Source organism: Nyctereutes procyonoides, unplaced genomic scaffold (assembly GCF_905146905.1).
Source record: "Nyctereutes procyonoides isolate TBG_1078 unplaced genomic scaffold, NYPRO_anot_genome, whole genome shotgun sequence".
In the NCBI taxonomy this organism is placed as follows: domain Eukaryota; kingdom Metazoa; phylum Chordata; class Mammalia; order Carnivora; family Canidae; genus Nyctereutes; species Nyctereutes procyonoides.
In genome coordinates this window covers 35,020,159-35,041,735 of record NW_026575134.1, presented here as the reverse complement: position 1 = coordinate 35,041,735, position 21,577 = coordinate 35,020,159, and the positions used below count along the sequence as shown (strand labels likewise).

Here is a 21,577-nt window from a genome sequence, read left to right as displayed (position 1 = left end):
TAAAAAAACAAGATCCAGTAATAAGCTGCCTATAGAGACTCACATTAGCTTTAAGGACATAAGACTGAAAGTGAAAAGATGGAAAAAGATATTTCAAGTGGATGGTAACCAAAAGAAATCAGGGGTACCAATACTTATATCAGAAAAAAAAACAGATTTTAAGCTAAAAATAGTAAGAGACCAAAAAAAGTCATTATATAATGATAAAGGAGTCAATCCATCAAGAATATATAACAATTCTAAATATTTATGCACCAAAAATCATTACACCTAATATATAAAGCAAATACAGAACTAAAAGGAGAAATAAATAGCAATCTAATAAGAGTAGAGGACTTTAATACCCCACTCTCAACAATAGATAGATTATCCAAAGAGAGGATCAATAAGGAAACCATGGATTAACAACACTATAGACCAAATGGACTTAACAAACATATAGAACATTCCTCTAACAGCAGCAGAATATATATTATTTTCAAGTATATGAACATCTTTTAGGATGGATTGTATTGTTAGGCTATAAAACAAGTTTCATCAAATTCAAGAAGATAAAAACTGTATCAAATATCTTTTCTAAAAAAATTTATCTTTTCTGACCACATGGTATGAAATTTGGAGGAAAGTGAGAAAATTTGCAAGTACATGGAAATTAAACACATTTCTGAACAACCAATGGATCAAAGAAGAAATCAAAAGAGGAAAAAAATCTGAAACAAATGAAAATGAAAACACAACATATCAAAATTTGTGAGATATAACAAAAGCAGTTCTAAAAGGGAAGTTTAATACTTTTTTTAGAGATTATTTATTTATTCATGAGAGAGACAGAGAGAGAGAGAGAGGCAGAAACACAGGCAGAGGGAGAAGCAGGCTCCATGCAGGGAGCCCGACGTGGAACTCAATCTCGGAATTCCAAGATCACGCCCTGGGCCGAAGGCAGGCACTAAACCGCTGAGCCACCCAGGGATCCCTAAAAGAGAAGTTTAAATAAAAGAAAGATCTCAAACTTCACATTTCCAGGAACTAGAAGAATAAGAACAAAGTAGGCCCTAAGTTACTGGAAGGAAGGAAATAATAAAAATTTGAGCAGAAGTAGATGAAATAGAGAATAGGAAAAAAGGGCAAAAGATTAACAACATAAATGAAAAATAATAAAGTAATTCAATAAAGTTGCAAGATATAAGAATAAAAATATAAAACCATTTGTGTTTTATAAACTCTCAAGGAACTATCAGAAAAAGAAATAAAGAAAACATTCTCATTTACTAAAGCACCAAAAACAATAAGACACTTAGGAATAAATTTAACCAAGGAGGTGAAAGAGGGACACTAAAAATTATAAGCATTGATAAAATAAATTGAAGAAGACACAGATAAATGGTAAAATATACTATGTTCATGAATTAGAAGAGTTAATATTATTACAATGTCTATAGTACCCAAAGCAATCTCAATGCAATCAATCCTTATCAAAATGATTTCATGGATTTGACACCAAAAGTATAAGCAACAAAAGCAAATATAAACAAGTAGAACAAATCAAACTAAAAATCTACTGTATAACAAAAAAGAAAAAAAAAATCAATAAAGTGAAAAAGCAACCCAGAACATGGGAGAAGATATTTGCAAACCACATGTCTAACAAGGAGTTAATACCCTAAATATGTAAAGAACTCCTACAACTCAATAGCAAAACAAAGAAAAAAAACCCCAAAACTCAAACACTTGATTAAAAAATGGCAAAGGATCTGAAAAGACATTTTTCCAAAGAAGACATACAGATGACCAACAGGTATTTGAAAAGGTGCTTAACAACCCTGGGTATAACCACGGTGCTCCCTGATTACATCAGGGAAATGCAAATCAAAACCATACTGAGGGGCAGCCTGGGTGGCTCAGCGGTTTAGCACCACCTTCAGCCCAGCATGTGATCTTGGAGTCCTGGGATTGGGTCCCACATCAGGCTCCCTGCATGGAGCCTGCTTCTCCCTCTGCCTGTGTCTCTGCCTCTCTGTGCCTCTCTCTGTCTCTCATGAATAAATAAATTAAATACTTAAAAAAAAACATGCTGAGGCACCACCTCCTACCTGTTAGAATAGTTATTATCAAAAAGACAAGAAATAACAAGGGCTGATAAGGAGAAAAGAAAACCCTTGTGCATGTTTGGAGGAAATGTAAATCGGTGCAGCCACTAAGGAAAACGGTATGGAGTTTCCTCAAAAAAAAAAAGAATATTAAATACGATCCAGCAATTCCACTTCAGGCATTTATCTGAAGGCAATTAAAACACTAACTTGAAAAGATGAATGCCTTCCCATGTTCACTACAGCAGTATTTACAATAGCCAAGATATGGAGACAATCTAAGTATCCACTGACAAATGAATGGATACAGAAAATGTAGTGTGTATATACAGTGGAATATTATTCAGCCATAAGAAGAAGGAAATTTTGCCATTTGCAGGAACATGGATGACCCTTTGAGGGCATTATGTTAATTTAAATAAGTCAGAGAAAAATGAATACTATATGATCTCATCTATATATGAAGTCTAAAAAGTACTGAACTCATAAAAACAGAGGGCAGATTGATGGTTGCCAGGAGAGAGAAGTGGGAGGAATTGGTGAAGGTGGTCAAAGAGTACAAATTTCTAATTATAAGATGAATAAGTTCTGGGGATGTAATATACATACATTGGGGGATGTAAGGGTGACTATAATTTACAATACTGTGTATTTGAAAGTTGCTAAGAGTGTAGATCTTTTTTTAGAATATTTTATTTATTTATTCATGAAAGACAGAGAGAGACAGAGAGGCAGAGACAGAGGCAGAGGGAGAAGCAGGCTCCATACAAGGATCCTGATGTGGGACTCGATCCCGGGATCCCGGGATCATGCCCTGAGCCAAAGGCAGATGCTTAACCACTGAGCCACCCAGGTGCCCCAAGAGTGTAGATCTTAAAAGTTGTCACCACACACACAAAAATTGTAACTATGTGAGATGATAGATGGGTTCACTAATCTTACTGTGATAATCATTGCACTGTTCGCCTTCAAGTTATACAATGTTACATGCCAATTCCATCTCAATAAAGCTGGAAAAATCTAATATTAAAAAAAAAGGAGGCTAAGCTTTTCTAAAAAAAGAATAAACAGGGGGTGGAAGAAGGCTCGCATTTTTCAGAAAGGAGATACTAGACCTTGTGATCAGCATCATTCTGCATTCTCTCTCCATCTCATAGCAAAGTGTTCTTATGTTGGCACTTTTCATACTGCATTAGGGAAAGAGAATATTAATCTGAGCTGATACTAATCACCCATGACAGAAAATTCCCACTCTGATCAAACTTTCATAACATATTAGGAGTAAAAAGCCCTCTCCTGCCTCTCACAGGTCAATCTCCGTGCTGCTTATAAGTGTATGATCCTAACAAACATCTGTCCTGCAAAAGGCTCCTTAACGTAGACCAGTGACAATGTGGAATTGAGACTGCAATCAAAATGTTAAATGGCCAATTGACAAGACCAGCCTCCATCACAGTGGACGGTAGTATCCAGTGTTTCCTCGATTCTCCAGAATGCCAGCATAAAGCTCTGCCCACAAAGATGCCACATTGGGAAAGCATTAAATCTTGGAACTTTTGAGTTGAAAAGACTATAGGTATCTTCTAATCCAATTCTCTCACTTTTGAGTTATCAGTTCCGGAAAGGGACTACTGGAATTTTCTAACCCCAAGATATTAAATCTTCTGTAGGAACTGGACATTAGCCAGGGCACAGGAATCATCTGAAAGTCTTTGCCTCCCAATATAATTTATGATGGACAGTCCTTTAAAATTGAGGGTTTTGTGGTGTTTTAATTTTTACTTGGTTTTGATCCAGTCTGATAGTCTTTGTCATATAATGGATTAGTTACATTTCTTGTGATTACTGAATTGCTTCTGACTTCATAGTTTGTTTTTTCCATTACCTAATCCATTTTCCTGGCTTCTTACCTCCTTTCTTTTTCTGGCTTCTTTTAGAGTGACAAAATTTTTTAATAATTCCTCTTGTTTATTCAGTTGGTTTAAAAGCAATGGCTTGTATTGCTATTCTTATAGTGGTTATCCTTAATATCGTAACCCATCCACTTACCTTTATATTTGTACAACAATGTTCCAAATTAATCAGTAGTTCTATCTTCTTCCCAAATGTGACACAGATGTTAGCATGTGAAAATGACCGTATGGCCCTGAAATATTTACTATCTGAAATAGTTTTCTTCCAGAAAAAATTTGCAGACTCCTGCTTTAGAATAATGGTTTCATGGGGTAGAAAAATTCTAGGTTGACAGTTACTGTCCCTTTGAATATATTATTTCAGAATCTGCTGGTCTTTATTGTTGCTTATAAAAAATTATACTTTATGTTTTAAACAGTTTTACTATGATGTGTCTAGATATAAGTTTTTCTTTATATTTACTGCTTGGAATTAAGCATGCACTTTGAACCTAAGGAGGTCATGTCTTCAGTATCTTTTCAGATACTATTTCTATCTGTAGTATCATGCCATTTCCTGTGTTGTAGTCCTTGATCCATCCTCCATGTCTGATGGTTTTTTTTTAAATATTACTGTTTTGTTTCATTAAAGTGTCCTTCCTGCTAGTGCCATGTTCTGAATTATCTCCTCAGTGCTATCTTCCAATTCATTAATTCTTTCTTTAACTGTGTATAATCTAGACTTTATCCTATTGCTTTTTTAATTCAGTGATTATAATATTTTATTTCCAACATTCCTAATTCATTATTGATTGATGGATTGCCTTTCATTGCTTGCTTAACTCCTCTTGTGTGACAGCTCTGCACTTACGTCCAAATTTTTTTTTTTTATTTACGATAGTCATACAGAGAGAGAGAGAGGCAGAGGCACAGGCAGAGGGAGAAGCAGGCTCCATGCACCGGGAGCCCAACGTGGGATTCGATCCCGGGTCTCCAGGATCGCGCCCTGGGCCAAAGGCAGGCGCCAAACTGCTGCGCCACCCAGGGATCCCTGCACTTACGTCCATACAGGATACCCCAATTAGATATTTTAATGGAATTTCAGGGTTCCTGCCCCATGTATTAATGGGAAAACAAAGATTCAGTCATGAGATGGGGGGCAACTTGGTTAAGTTCTTACTTGGAAGGCTCTGTGTTCTCCAACTTCCATCATTTTTCTAGCCCAGTGATTTCAGTCAGGGCTGATTTTTTCCCCCAGGGCATATTTGGCAATGTCTGGAACATCACTGGTTGTCACAACAGGAGGTGGGCGTTTGCTATTAATAGCATCTGGTGGGTCAAGATCAGGGATGTTGCTAAACATCCTACTGTGTACAGAACAACCCTACTACAAAGAATTATCTGGTCCAAAGCATTAATGGCACTGAGGGTGAGAAACAGTGGCACAGCTCCAGGCAGCAGTCAGCACTTTTAGCCCTTCCACAAAGGAGCTGCACCTTAGCTCTCAGCTTCAGCTCTGAACATGGCCTAGTGAACACTATTCATCTTTTTTACTCCTCACAGGTGGACTTCTTAATCATCCTTGTTGACTTCCAGATCCAGAGTCAGTAAGCCCAAGGGCTCAGCCCCATTCATACTGCATTTCTTGTCTACATAATTATCTTATTTCTGAGCCTAGCCTTTTATACCTCTGCAGTTTTCTACTTTAATATTTTATCTTTCATTACTATGAATTTGGAGCAGAGATATTGGGCCAAAGCATGAACAACCCGCTGAGCCACCTTGATCGAGGCCAACTCCCTAATGAGGTGAGTCTACCTAAATCAACCATTTTTTTTGGCCCTTTTATTTAATGGATAAAAATATCAGATATTGTGCAACACGCTCTGACACAACTCATGGAAAAAAGATACTACCTCCCAGATAGAATCTTCTCAGTTACTTTTTAGCAACTACAATAGGGCTTTCAATAGACTTCCACCTAAAAAGCCTGTAACTGGTAGGTATAAAAAGATACCCCCAATGAATGCCTGTGCCTTTTGCAGGAGCTTCTTTTGCATTTATAAAATGCAGGGTGGAGATTTCTGAGAATTGCATTTCAAGAAACACAGATTCCTCCCTTGTGACATATGCTCCCATTTCCTTGTGTCTTGGCGATCCTGTGAGAACTGCTGTATAGAAAAAGGACAACTATGAGATGCCTAAGGCAGAGATCTCCATCTCAGACAAGATACTAGAAGCTGAGTGTGGAAAGAATTGACCCCTTTATCATTATATAGTGACTTTCTCTGTCTCTTTTCACAGCAGACCCTAAGGTTTTCTGACACTGGATGGAGCACAGCTGTCATTGTCATCTAACATCTTGCTCTTCCAAACCCACTGGGTCTGAGTGATTTAGGGGCAAGACCAGGGCTCAGGTATATGTAGCATTTCACACAGCTTCATCTGATTCAGATGTCACACATCTCCTCCAGCGTCTCCCCTCTAAGGAACCTCCAGCCTAGGCAGAGGTGTGTTTCCCAGAGATGTGTACAGTGTCTCCTCTATTATTTATCATGGGTCTGCTTCTCACTCACTTTGGACACATTTGATTGTATTCATGGGACACAAGGTCCAACTAACTTCTCTCTCTGAGGAAACTGAGTTTGGGTCATGAAGACATGGTCATTGACCTGTGGGGAGCCTAGCTAGAAGGTTATGTAGGATTGGGAGCTTAAGACATCATGTTGGGTGCACTAAGATAGGACCATGTGTACGTAGGGCCAAATGTATGAGAGCACCCAACTGGGGAGCAAGTGGGCACCGAACTCAGCTTGCTATGCTATGTGCCCAGGAAGGGGCACTTTTTCCTAATTTGCACAAAGTTGTCACATGAGCTAGCAGTGAGTCTTCTGTGCAAGTAGATGAACGTGGAAAGACACCTTCAGTCTGCAAAGATAAGAACAAAGGACATGGGCAGCAATGATGTAGCTTCAGGGAGAAGCAAAGAGGGAGACGCTGCCTGGGCCCAGAAAGTATCAAGAAATTTGTTCCAGTTTCTGTAATAACCAGCTCTACTTCCTGTCCTAGGCTTGTAGGAGATGCCCTATTCTTCTTCTGAAAAATGCCCTTAAATTAGCTTTAATGAGTAGGTTTCTGTTTCTTGCAATTAAAAATATCCTGTTGTAAAAGTATATAAAGTATATATATATAAAAGTATATATATATAAAAGTATACACACACACACACACACTTGTGTTGTGTTTAAGCTGCAGGAGGGCAGGGGCTGTATCTCACTCACTACTATATGCTCAGAGCCTAGCACGGTGTCAGCATATAATAGTTGCTCAATAAAGACTTGCCAAATAATGAAACTATATCTCTATCTATTTTAAATTTATTTATTTATCTATTTTTAAGTAATCTCTACACCCAACATGGGCCTTGAACTCATGACCCTAAGATCAAGAGTCACATGCTTCACCAACTGAGCCAGCTAACTGCCCCTAAGATTTGCCAGATAAATGCCTGGATGAGAAAGCAGTGACATGAGTGGTTTAAGAAAGTGGCAGCATTGGAGACTCCTCAGCAAATGCACCTGGAGCAACATAAGGATGAGAGTTTCTTCAGTGAAGTTAAATCACTAACATTTTTCACCGGAAGCCACTGCCAAAATTTCAAGTCTAAAGAAAACAGTGTGAGCCCCAAGACTCAGAAAGCTGTAATGCTCCCTTGACAAAAAGAAACCTCACCTCTGTGGTGAAATAAAACCCCTGAAAAATTTTGGAATTAAAAGAAAATCAATACGTTTAAAAAAAACTTAATTCCTTCTGGAATCATAGATATTACAGCTGCTACAGCCTGCAAAAGATCAGTCCATCCAGCACTACTGTTTGAAGCAGTAGCTCAGAGAGGTTCAAGAACTTACAAAGGTCTCACAGCAAGGGTAGGGGAAGAGAACCTGGATCCCATGTCTTTGGCCTCTGAAGACAGTGTTTCCACTATACCAACCTTGGCAAAGGAGGTTTTTGCCTTTTCTCATTTCTCTGCTACTACAGTGAAAAAGACACTTCTCATGATACCCATTGAAACAGTTCCCATTTACTACTTCCAGTTCTTTTAACCCTGGTCAAATGATTGAAGAAATGACTGCCTTTACGCATTTATAAATTGAGCACACATTTAAGAAACAACAACCCATCAAATATGTCAGCTTCACTGCAGCTAAAGTTTTAAATGACCAGGTTACCAAAAAAAAAAAAGTGCAATTTTCTACTGTATTATTGCCTATGAAATATTACAAGTGCAGAATGTAATTACCTTAATGCTATTTTTGATATCATATCAGCAAATTATGCTCAGTCCCCACTGTGACACTTCTATCAGGGTAAGCATTATCCTGTTGTGAGTGTCGATCCCCAGGGAAAATGAAGTCGCTCTAACGGTTTGGATGCTCCAGCAATTAGCCACCTCAAGACAGCCAGGAAAGGCTGATTCTGAGCCACTTATGGAATGTTTAACCTGTAAACATCTAGGACATTTACCTCCTGTTTGTTTTTTTCCCAGTGAAGCCCCAGAGATTCATGTAAGCAAAGGATCATTTTATATAATAAGAACTTTTCTCCTCCTATTTTCCTTCCTAATCAACAGCAAATCCCCTTCTGCTATTAAAACGCACACCACGAAAACTGGAAAGAGAAGTATTAAGTACATACCATGCTGAAGACTAATACCCAAATGCCATGAGGAGAAAAACACACACAATGTGATGTGTTGGAGGATTAGCTATCTTCACATTGAGCAAACAAAAATAATAACTTCCAGCAATCTCTGGAGGCCAGTGATTTGTTTTCTGAGGTTCAGAAGCTTTATCGGGAGATTAGAAAGGATACAAAACACACACACACACTGAAGCTTTGCAAAATAGCTTCATTTACTTTGGGTATAAATACACAGTGTGCTGAAGTCAGATACAACTTAAAATTTAAAAAAAAACTGTGCAGAACTGACTCTGGGCATACCTGAGGTACCAATAGCATGCAGACTTTCAAACAATTTCTCTACCAAAGTGAAGGACTCTATCCTCATCTCACTCTCTCTGAGTTCTGTTAAAATTTAAACTGGAAAGATCTTGTGATATAAATGCAATAGTAAGTTGTTAATAGAATTCAGACTTGTGATTGAATTTGGTAAAAACTGAAGTTTTGAGGCTGGAGATTATTCATAAAGAACTATTTTCTCCGCAGTAAAAAACCAACCTCTCAGAAAAGGAACAGTTGCCTCCAAGTTGGCAGTCTTTTCAGGTTTAGTTGCAAAGATGAAAATATTAAGGTCGGTTACTAGATCTTGAGCATCTCTACATTTTCAGTGTCTATTTTGGGTAGAAAATCACCCCTTAGGCTGCCATTCCATCTGGAAAATGTAATTAATAAATCATCAGCTCTCAGCTCTGCACACTGCCTTATAAAGTGTACCAGAGGAGAGAGAGAAAGACTAAGATCTATTTATTATGTATCAGGTCCAGCACTGCCCTGCAGACTTCAAGTATCCCTGGGTTTCTGGGAAAACAAGGCACTTGGATGTACCTGGACAAACCCGGCTCTCTCTTCCAAGCACACAGAACTGTCCTTGCATTATCCTGTTGTGAGGGTTCTCCAAGCACGGGCTTACAACCCATCTCCACATAGCTGGAAAGGGGAGGGAGAGGCTGAAATACCCCAGTGGGGCTTCAGGGCCCATCCAAACTCCCCTCCTGTGACGACAGCTTCAGGAAAGCCAAGTAGGAAGGAGGAGACCTGGTTGGGAAGCACCAGGAACATCCTTAAATCAGAATCAGATTGAACAGGTTCAAATCCAGGCTCTATGTGGCTGTGTGAAGTTGGGAAGGTGACTTCATCTTTCCAAATCTTGGTCCCACTCCAGAATAAGCACTTGACTATTAGCTATTAGTGTGATCTACATGAACTTATTTAGAAAAGGGAAACACCTCCTGGTGGATTCTGATTTGTCAGGAAAAGTCATCTCAGGATGCTTGGTAGAAGTTGTTCAGTGACGCAAGCAGGTATTTTAATGTACATTTTAAAGAGAAAACTGCTGCACAGAGATGTAAATGGCCAGGCCAAGGTCAAGGTGGTGGCTCAGCTCCCTGGTTTAAAGTCTGCCTAAGACCCTGGTCCCACCTTCACAAAGGCTTCATTCCGTCCCTCTAATCTGAATATGTCTCTTATCATCCTCAGGCCAGAAGAACTGTTTTAATGCTACATCAAACCTAAAGGCTTACCTTTATTTTCCTGGGCCTCTTTCGCTTTGAATTTACAGTATTTACTCCCTCCGCCTGCAGTCCTGATTAATTTCTGAATTCGACCATTGCAGTGTGTGTGTGTGTGTGTGTGTGTGTGTGTGTGTGTGTACAGATATTTACATACAATCCCAACCCTCCACAGCTAACTGGAGTATGATCTTACTTGGCTTCTGGGTTTCTTTACCTCCCTGCATTAGAGCGCCAGGTATTTGGGATTAAATCCAGCCTGAAATGTTATTTGCTCTGTTTAGTGCTTTTATGATGATTCTCTTATTATCTGCATGTGCTTCAGTGCTAATTGTACATTACAATGGTTGTAAGCAGGCTGCCTGCAAGCAAAACAGGAGAGTGGTGGGGGTTTGGAACAAGCTGCAGCTCCACAGAACCCAGGGAAGAAAGGGCCAGAGCAAGAGACACCAATGAAAAAGAGAAAAGGGGGCAACCTGACTTTGCAGTTCCCTGAAAACAGGGCCCTGTGATGCCCCGAGGGCCCAAGTAACTGTTTCGAGGCATGTAGCCAAGTGTTCCACCAAGAAGATATTTAAAAGATAAAAATAAATGTTATTCCTAAAATCCTAGGAGGGTGCCCGAAATAAACCTGAATCTTCAGACTCTAGAATCCATATGGTTATATCCAAGGGATGTTTAAAAAGGGAAATATACCATTTAAATTATTAAAACAGACGAAAGACTTTGATGATAGTTGGCATACCAATACAAGTTAAAATAGCCAAATAATAAATTCCCAATCCTGAGTTTGAAAAGAAATTTCAAAATCACCCTTGTGATATCCATGCTACTAAAAGAACTCAGAGGAGCCAAGTATGCTTCACCCTCCACAAAAATATTTCCAACAGCTGAGAATCACATTGGGCCTCCGAGTCATGATCTCTAGTGAAAAGCTCCATTTATGTTACATGTAGTTTGCAAGTTTTTTTTAAAGATCACATATGGCACTATAATGTATCTATGGAGGTTTGATAAATTGCATATAGAAAACAAATTATGTAGTAGTTCTTGGCATTTTTATTAGCTTAAAAATGATTTTAGCATTGACATTTTGCACAGGGTAATGAAACACAAATTATAATTAGAAAACATCTTGGTGTTCATTTTCAAATTCATCTTTTGCAATTCCCAGTTTTCTGACAACTGCTCAGCCACCGGAGATGAGGAACAACCATTACCAGCCTTAAACCGAGCCTCCCCTTCAGTCTCTAGGATTTCAGCTCCTTCCACATTTCATAACTGATCTGGCCGGGACCACTTTACATGAGGTTACTATAGCCTTAGCGTCAGGCCCCTGCACTCACTGGGGTCCTTTTCAAGGCCCTGGATCTAATTTTGTATTTGTTGTTCTGTATTCTCTTTTGTAAACAGAAGTCTTCCCGAATGTATAGATTTCAAACTGCATAAAACTGCCCCTTGGTAGATGGATGAACCTTCCTTAAGCATCTCGGTCAAGTCATGGAGAGCAAAATGCCAGCCCCTTTCTCCTCCCTTCACAACCAGGGCATGCTCGCCTGATGTAGCATAACACATACAGACCAGTGCACAGTGGCTGATACCATGAATGACAGGGTCTGTGGGTGATTCTTTTGTACAATGTAGGCCAATACTATATAGTAAAAGATGGTTTCGTGAGATTTTTCTTTTGTGAACAGAAGCTTGTTATCAACTAGTCCTTGTTTTTCATATACAATGAAAATTTTCAGATACCTCTGGAGTGACCCTTAGCATTCCAAAGTCATGATTTTGACTGATTTTGAGCAAGCTTATGTCTTTTAAACTTGCAAAATGGTAATATACTTTGGCTTTTTTGTCTAACCATTTGAAAATTTCCTAAAAATTCCATTTCTAATTTTACTTGGATTTAAAATTTTAATTTATGGAAGCATAGCTCAATCCAAAATGTTCTGCAAAGTTCATAAAAATATCTAAAATATCTAGTCTCTTTTTCATTTTATCCAAAAGTTTGCAGATTTCACAAAATAACTATTTCTCTACAGATTGTCTGGAATCTTTAAGTCACTATGTAATCACATTTCACCTTAGAACTTCTCATGAATACAGCATTAAGAAAATGGGCGAGATCTAATTTTATTGATCACTTCACTCTTCCCAGGCATTTGCTAGTATGTAGCTAATATAAGCCTCAGAATAATTCCATGAGGTAAATACCCCATCCTTACATTATACTCATGGAAACTGAGGCTCGGAAAGGCAAAGTAACTAGTTCAAATGAAGTCACGTAACCAACTAGCAACTGAATAAGTGTGGAGTCCAATCAATTCCATGACACTAGACAACTAGGTATGTCAATACACACATAACCTTTCTCATAGTATATGTGAGAAGAATCACTAAGAAAAGTGATTCTTCTTTTCTTTTTGAAGAAGGGGAGAGAAAGAAAGGCAGAGAGAGGGGTAGGAAGAGGCAGAGGGAGAGAGAGAATCTTAAGCAGCTCCACACGCAATGCAGACTGCAATGCAGGGCTGGATCTCAAGATCCTGAGATCATAATCTGAGCCAAAATCAAGGGTCACAACTTAACCAACTGAGCCACCCAGGCACCCCTCCCAAATCTGGTCATGTGTTACCAGCAGCGTGACAGGCAGAAATTGTGACGAGTTGAAGACAAAGCATAATACGATATTTCCCTGAAAAACAAGTAAGTGTGCTGAAATTCTTGGGCTGCTGCTCAACACTGATCAAGGTTACCAAGTTACCAAGTCCTGCATCCTGGAAAGCATGCTCGATGCTTGAGATTTCAGAAAGAAACAGACACTCTATGGAAACCAAGACCAGGAAGTAGGGGAGATCCTTCTTAGAGGTACTGGGCTTGGCACCAGACCCCATACTCTGAGAAGAAGAGAAGAGGTCGTCAGGATGGAATCAAAAGACAATATCTGTTTAGAAGGAAGTTAAGATTCTGAAGCTGTAAGCTGAAGATCAGAAAAGAAGGTCATTTATTCCAGAAAGTAATGTCATTGAGATCTCTCAGTGGGGCTCAGTGGAGATGGAGGAGTGCCCACCCAGTTATAAAGCACGAAACTGACAGATTGAATGAGAAATGGGCAGAAGCTGAAACACCAAATCAAGGAAGATGGACAGTCTTTGGCAAGAGAAGAATGGAACTCTAAAATGAATTTGGGGCATAGGGTTGATTTTAGGTCTTCTGGCATCGATAAAAAATGACAGCAGCACTCGATTTGATCCTGAGAATCAATGCCAATTCCTTATTAAACTGTCAATCTTTCTTAGTGTCAACCTTAAAGATCTTGATTCTGTGAATGTACCAGTGAACCTGAAAGCTGCAAGTTTCAACAGCCCTCCTTGAAAAGTAAACACCAGCCTCTCACCCAGAATTTCTGGAACTTCTGGTACCATTTGGTGCTACTTTCATACTGATTTTCCTAATAAGCTACACTGGACTATTTGCTTTATGAATAATTTGCAGAAGATGTCTAATCTTGAAAGCTACTTTTAAAATAAATAGCGGGTACTAATTTCTCTAGAGCTCCCAAATAACGAAAATCTATTACTCCCCAGGCTCCACTGGGAAGAATTGTGGCAACAGCCATGCTGGCAACTGGAAAATTTATAAGACCTTGATAAATGTCAATAACTTTGTCCAAATTATTTCTCCCTAAAAGATCATTCCCGTATCATCAGCTCACTTGAGTTCCTTTCGGGCTGCGGAGAAGCCAGAAAAAGGATTCAAATCTGATTTCTCTTTTGGGGGTAGAATATAGGAGCTCCTTAGTTTTGCAGCTCCCAGAGAATATGGAATATGGAATATGTGGTGACTTGCGTCACTTCTTTGTCTACACCAAACTTTAAAGTAGGCTGATTCAGATCACCTAGGGAGTGAAGCACTAGCTTGAGCTCAATTACGATTCCAACCTCGATCAACAGTCTACACCAAAACAGAGAATTCCGAACTCGACCCCGCATCATCTTCATTTCAAATCTGGGCAAGGCAAGTATATTTACATGCAGGATCTCCTCTCTTCTATCCCAGTGAGGCAATGAGCAGGATTTCTCCAACAAGAATGAAAGATCAAGACCATTAAGGACGATGTGGTCATCAATGCAGATGCATACATGGAAATGTATATGTAACACATAAATGCATTTGCTGTGTGCCAGACACTGTGCCAAGCACTTTACCTACAGTCTTTGATTCCAGCGCCTGGTACCATCCACATATATCTGCCCATATACGCCCATGACCCTAACTGCCCACTTGCCTTCTTTTAAAAAATACTACCTGAATGCCTACCGGTGTCAAACATGGTGCCACAGCCAGGAGGTACACAATCTGGTAGAGAGGATGGGGCATATGATAATGTAAAACCGAAGTAGATATAGGGTATAGAAAACATCCTTCTGGGGCACCTGGGTGGCTCAGTAGGTTAAGAAACTGCTTTTGACTCAGGACACGATTCCAGGGTCCTGAGATTGAGTCCCGCATTGGGCTCCCTGCTCCACAGGGGGCCTACTTCTCCCCGTCCTTCTGCCTGTCACTCCTCCTCCTTGTGCTCTCTCTCTCTGTCAAGTAATAAATAAAATATTTAAAAAGAAAGAAAGAGGAAAGAAAGAAAGAAGAAAGAAAGAAAGAAAGAAAGAAAGAAAGAAAGAAAGAAAGAAAGAAAGAAAGAAAAACATCCTTCTGCCCAGTGGTATGGGAAGTGACTCTAGAAGTGACTCCTCCTGGCGTTGGTCCAGTAGGTGTAGGCAAGTCCTGGAGGTCATTCAGCAAAGCAGCCTGAGCAAGCACATACTGGGGGACATCTTTCTTCATCACTGGATCACTGTCTGGTTTCACTGGGGTAGTCCTGCCTGACATTACCACAGAGACGTATTGCTTGAAAGATAACTCCCATGAGCATCAGATGGGCTTTTCTGAGATTGTCCATGGAGCAAGCACACCCACACTACAGAGGGGCAGCCCGTCTTGGGCTTCTCCTTCCACTGTGGACATCTCACCCAGCTCTGCTGCTACAACCACCATGGTTCAACCCAGCCCTGACCAGCAGACCCAATTCAATGGAGGCCGGAGAGTGGTATGTAGATCGGGCTTGGCTCAAGTACAATAACCCAGAAGAACACACGGTTGGGTCATCTGGATTAGGAGGGTCAGCTCTGTCTCACTGCCAACTGGGGCCCTTAAAACCCTTTCCCCACCTGCTTCCATCCTGCCTTTGTGTGGCCGAAGCCACATTCCCAATTCCTACTCCAGAAATGTCTTCAGGCATAGCTAGAAACTTCTTTGTCTAGAACCAAAGAGATGAGCTCCTTTCTCTAGCTTCCAAGGCTTCTTTCCCATCTGAGGCCTCCTCTTTCCCAGACTTCCAGTCTAGGATGGTCACCTTCTTCAACGGAGACTCTGCATTTTCCTCTCAGGTGTGTGACCTCACTCAGGACGTCACCACATCAGGTTACGTCTATGGAAAGGCTGCCAACAAAGTGGAAACACAGGCTGTGAGCCTTTGCTGATGGCTGCTCTCACCGGCAGGTTTAAGTCATGATCTAGTCACTCAAAAACAAACAACGTGGAGAATTCTCTCTGGCATACAAAGCAAATGAAATGTCTCCAACCTCGAGAGAGGCACTGTCCAACAGAAACATAACAAGAGTCACACAGGTAAAGTTAAAATTTCCACATCAGTAGCCACATTAATAAAAAGTAAAGAGAAGCGGGTGAAATTAATGTGAACAGTTTATTTAACCTCATATATCAAAACATTATTGTTCCAACATGTAATTAATACCGACGATTATGAGAGAGATACTTTAGCTTTTTCATACTGTATCCTCAAAGTCCCACCTATATTTTACATTTACAGCACATCTCAGTTCAGACTAGCCCCTTTCCCCAGTGGCCACCCCGGGCTACTGGCCACTCCACTGGACAGTGCAGCTCCAGACCCTTACAGTCTAGTGGAGCTGAAAGTTGTTCCCACTCTTTCTACGACATAAAGTGACGTTCAGACTCAGAATCTGTCTCCCTGGTTTAACCCAGGGATGGTGGGTGGCCCAGGACTTTCCAGGGTGAATTTCTCGGCTATCTGTTAACACTAACTGCTCTGTGGATGAATGGCTCTATTCCAGGCAATGGAGCAGGCCCCCAAAAGTGGAACAGGGCCAGTGCCGAGCACCGTCAGCACCCCAGACTGCCCAACCCTGACTGAGCTCCTTGGGATTCCTGCTATGGTTATGCTTTATAAGGGGGTAAAAAGACTGTTGATACTTTCACAGCTGAAAAAAGTTACCCAAAAGTTGTCACAATTGCTGCCTTTGGCTAAATTTTATTCTCTTATCGATCTCTGACCAAGTGATTCTAATGTGGGGGACACTTTGGATATTAGTGAAGGTAGCGGTTAGGAACGCTTCAGTTGCAAGTGATGGAAACACCAATTCAAACTAACTCAAGCCAAAAATAGGCACAGGGCTTGAGTGCCTGATCAGGACCCCTATAGGGGTGGGGGGCCCAAAGAGGGTGAGCTTCAGGTGAGGTGGCATCAATTCCGAGGACCTGACTTCACAGTCTGTCCACTCTGCCTTCCTCCACACTGACAAGACCTTCCAACCTCACTTAGCAGTCGCCCGCAGCTCCAAGTAACCACCCGGGGTCTCAGAGTGACTTCAACAGCAGTGACCTCGCGTCCAGCAGAAGAAAAGCAGCCTCCTGGCTAGTTCCCCACAAATTCTCGGATTTGTCTTCTGCCATTGGCCAGAACTGGGTCACAATGTCCATGTCTGAACTAATAACTGCAAGTGACCCATGGCTTCCTCAGCCGGCTTAGGCCAATCAGAGCCCATCCCAGGAGCCAGAGGTGGGGTTCATCCCACCTGAACTGTACCCTGAGGATACAAGGGGGTCCCTCCACGTGAGAAGCCGAAGGTCAACACTGGGGAGGCTCCCGACAAACATCCACCACCATCAGCATCATGTGTCTGGGGTTGTTACTTTATCTTGCCGGATGCGCGGGGATTCGACTGGAGGATTGCTGAATTCTCTGGTAGCTTCAACTATGTCTCACTAAATTTATTTCAGTCCTTCCGATGAGAGTTATGAGAGCTTTCCTAACTCCTAGACTTCTCCGGATGGACAGAAATCTCCCCAGCACAAAGCCTTTAAGAAAGCAAGCCCTCATTTTGGATGGATTTTCTCCAGAGTGCTTTATCGAAATCTTGAATATAATCCAGGCATATTAAAGACATGAATGCCTCCTAATAGTTAAAAGCTACAGAAAGAGATTTTATGAACAAAGCTCAGGTGTTATCAGCTGGTACCCTAAGATTACACAAGGAAGCCTGGTCAAGCGCGTGCCTAGCACATTTTTCAACAACTAGTAAAAAAGATTTAAGGAAGCCTGTGATGTCAAATCTCTGTGATGGGCCCTTCAAATGCATTTTTCCCCTCAAGCTCATAAAAGCTTGCCGTGCTAGTTTCTTCTGGTGACAAGAAGGCAGGCATACAAGGGGGGAAGGGGAACCCCAGAAGTAAGAAGCAAAGGATGCTCTTTGAAAAAGAATAATTCTTGACACTAAAGTATCCTTTAGTATATTTCTGCTCCAGGGGGCTTTAAAATCTCACATTCATTTGAAAGATGGAATGCTCCTCCTAAGTTTATAATCTATAGCAATTACTGTAATTAATAATCAGTGACATCCATATGGGCAGGAACTGTGTCCGCTCTGTTCACCACCGTGAACCCAAGTCCTGGAACACGGTAGGCATTCAGTAAATATTTGATGCAGTGAAATCAGATTGAATTTATTTGGTAGAAGGCAACCTATTTTAACACACAGCCTGGGCCTGGAGACTATTCCACTCTTCTAATGTAATTCCTCTAGGTGGTTGGGATTGAGGTGACACAGGTGGTGATGGTGGTCAGGGAGCAGTCAAGAACCAAATGCTTCAAGGTGACCTAAAACCAATCCTTCCAACAATTCCACCCCAGATTGCTCGGTGTGGGGGATCCAGAGATGGAAATAACACAAGTTCGTAGATGCTCAGAGCAAGAGGAACACCTGTGTAGTGATAACACAATGGGATAGAAAACAGAAGGAAATGTAAAGTGTTGTGGGCACAAAGATGATCCCTCGCAGGACCAGGGAGGATTACAAGGAAGAATTTTGGCTTGTGACTGTTCTCACCAGCAGCCTCCACAAAGACAGTATTTACTGTCTCTGGAGACCCAGAGGAGTGGTGAGTAGGAGGTGGGAAGATCAGAGGGGCCGTGTAGTCCCTGGAGCCTTTAACACTGTCTTCACAGATGGACGAGTCCTCCCTTTGCTGCCCCAGGACCCTGGATGCACCCATCGCAGGCCCCCGGGGTCCCCGTCCGCTGGGAACAGAGCCCCAGCCGGGAGGCAGCCCAGTGTCCCAGGAACTGAAGAGTTTAGCAGGGACGGATGGAAAGTACTTGCTTTGAAAGGAGGCAGGGGGTGGTTCCTGCCGTGCTATCTTGTTTCTGGTGGGATGCAACAGACAGTGGTTCTAAAGAAGAGACCACATCCTCTCCGCTAGATAGATCTGTTTTTGCCACATGGTTTTCAGTGTTCCTAATGAACTGTTAACAAGCTGTCAATTAAGTGCACAAATTAGGAGAGATGACACGGAGAGGTTTCTACAACAGAGCATGCTCCCGGGCTGCAAACTACAGACCCTTCCAGAAAACCTGAGGGCCTCCCATTTGGACTTTCCAATGGGAATGGGCACCTTTGACCCGGTTGGGGGAGCTGGTGCCTGTAGGTCCCAGTCTGGGGCTAGGCCTTAAGATGTGACCTAAAAAGTGATATAATTCTTTTTTTTTTTTTTTTTTTTTTTTTTGGCCTCACACGCTCAGTGCCAAAACTCCTCTTGGCTCCTAGCAAATCAGTTAATTCTCTGCTGCAACCTGTAAACCTGTTTTACTTAAATGGGTGCTGACGGAAGACTTTAATCTGTGTGACTTTTACTGTCATTTCCTTTCCAGCCAATTGGTCCCGTGGGCTCTCGGCGGTGCCTTCCCGGGCCCCTCTTCAGGGAAGGAGCTCCTCACAAAAGAAGGAAACTTTTAGATGCCATTCTCCCTGCTGCTCCTTCCCAAGGGAGACTCCTACCAGTCCGTCTCACTGGGGGAGCCCTAAATCTCGCCGGCCCCGTTTATTGCCTGAGGTGGGATGTGAAGGGAACGGCTGAGGGCAGCGTCAGGGGCGCTGAGGAGAAGAAGGCCGCTGAGCACATCCTGGGGGGCGGCGTGGAGCCCCTCACACAAAGGGACATGAAAGAGAAAGGAAACAAAAATCAGAAGTGCTCCCTCGGTGGGAATTGTTGGAAGGGTCCTCACACAGAAGTGGGATAACAAAGAGACCAGTTACTGGTTAACTTGAAGAAAGAGCGGGGCGCGCTGGGGAGAGGGCGGGGGCCCTAATACGCTGAACAAAACGGCCCGCCGGCCTGTCCGTCCCCGGAGTCAGTGGGAGGACTTCTGCTGGGCCGGGACGTCTCTAAACGCATGGAGCTGACGGGAAATGACTGTTCCCATGTCACACCCCAAAGTCGATCCTTTCCCCCCAGAAAGGCCTCTGCTGGCTGGGCCCTAAGACTCGTGGGGCTGACTCCCCAGCAGCCGAGGCCCTCTGGGACTCAGTTTCTCCACCCACTGAAGGCCTGGAATGATGCCCACTCTCTCCAAATGAAAGGAGACGCCTGGGGGCAGGACCCTTGGCCCTCCCAGAGCCGAGAGGCCAGGCTGGGAGGAGGGCTCCTGTCAGCCTGGGGGCCTAGGGCCTCCCCACCCGCCGAGGCCGGGGACCTTCTCCCCTTCCCGGGGCACTGCTGCCTCCTGCTGACCTGCCTCGTGAGCGTCAGGTTTCTCCTCAGTCTGGCTCATCCTCACGGAAGCCATGACCCTCTCCCCCTCCACTCTCAGGCCCTCACCCTACCTGGCTGCGGGGCAGGGGGTCTGAATTTCGAGTCAAGACCCGGTTTCTGTCCTAACTCTGCCATTCACGGAGTGACAACGAAGACATTTCTTGGACCCTCCTCCCCTCTTTGCTTCCTTTTCTGAAAACAGGTCACCGAGAAATAAAGCTGTTGCACGACTCAAATGAGGAAGCAGAAAGTTTTGTAAACCAGAAGGCAATACACTAGAAGTTCAGAAATTCTCCCTCCTTCTTTCTTTCTCTTTGAAAGTAGCCGCATCCCCTGTTCCGTGTAGAAGGGACGAGAGGCAGAGCCTTCTGGTCCAAGCAGGAGCAGGGCCCCGCCCCTCGGCCGCACCCCCCAGTTGTGCTCCGGCCTCAACATCTGAAAACCACTCCCCTCCACTAATAGTTGCTATGCATAATTGCTCATCAAAAGCATCTGGATTACAGCTATGCATAATTGCTCATCAAAATCCATGCGATTACAGATAACGCGAATGGAAGCCAGCCCCCCCCCACCCCCGGGCCTTCCAGGGCTTATTCACATCAGACCTAAAGGGGGGCAGACGTGCACCGCTTGGAGTTTATCCATTCATCTTTCGATGGACACCGAGGCTCCTTCCACAGTTTGGCTATTGTGGACATTGCTGCTAGAAACATCAGCAATGTTGGGTGCAGGTGTCCCGGCGTTTCATTGCATCTGTACCCTACCGCTTGGAGTTTAAATCTCTTGTCACAACCACCTGGCGTCCTCATGATGCCACCTGCCTCATGCACTGCACCACCCTGCTCTATCCTTGTCTTACACCCACGGTTACTTATCCTTTAGAAGAGGCATCGCCTGTCCATTTTGTGACTCAACCCTACACACTCATCAGTACACACACACACGTACACAATAGCTAGCTCAAAGTACAGATTTCTTAAAACCGGTCCAGGAAGAACGAGCCACAGACTCTCTGGAAACCCCTACTAAGCCCCATTACCCGTCGAAAGAAGTTTCCCAAAGTGATTACAGACAGTTGTCCCAGGCTGACTAATGACTCTGCAGAGTCAAGGACGGCCCCGGTCACCGAGGCCCAGCTTTAATTCCAAGGAAGCGTTCCTGCAGGATTCACCACCGCCTCCCCCTCTTTGCACTCTGCCCATTTCATTAAGCATTTCTCCCTCCGCATCTAAATGCTAACTGTCTGGCAGGCTGCAGAGCCGCATTCCCTACCCCCAGCCCCTGAGAGGCCCAGAGGGAAGTCAGCAGGCACAATTATAGCTTTCATGTGTCTTTCTGGAGAGAAGACTTAAGTGTTATTTTATATATTTTCTCTGAACCATGTCAGTGATTTTCCTCGGGAAGCCCCAGCCTCAGGCTTCCCCCCCACCCCCACCCCACTCAGATC

General features: G+C 42.7%; 1 protein-coding gene across 5 annotated transcripts in view; it reads right to left on the bottom strand.

Moving 5' to 3' along the window:
* LOC129494345 (uncharacterized) overlaps nucleotides 1–21,577 on the bottom strand; it is a 173,032-nt gene that overhangs the window by 23,341 nt on the left and 128,114 nt on the right. The window lies entirely within an intron of this gene.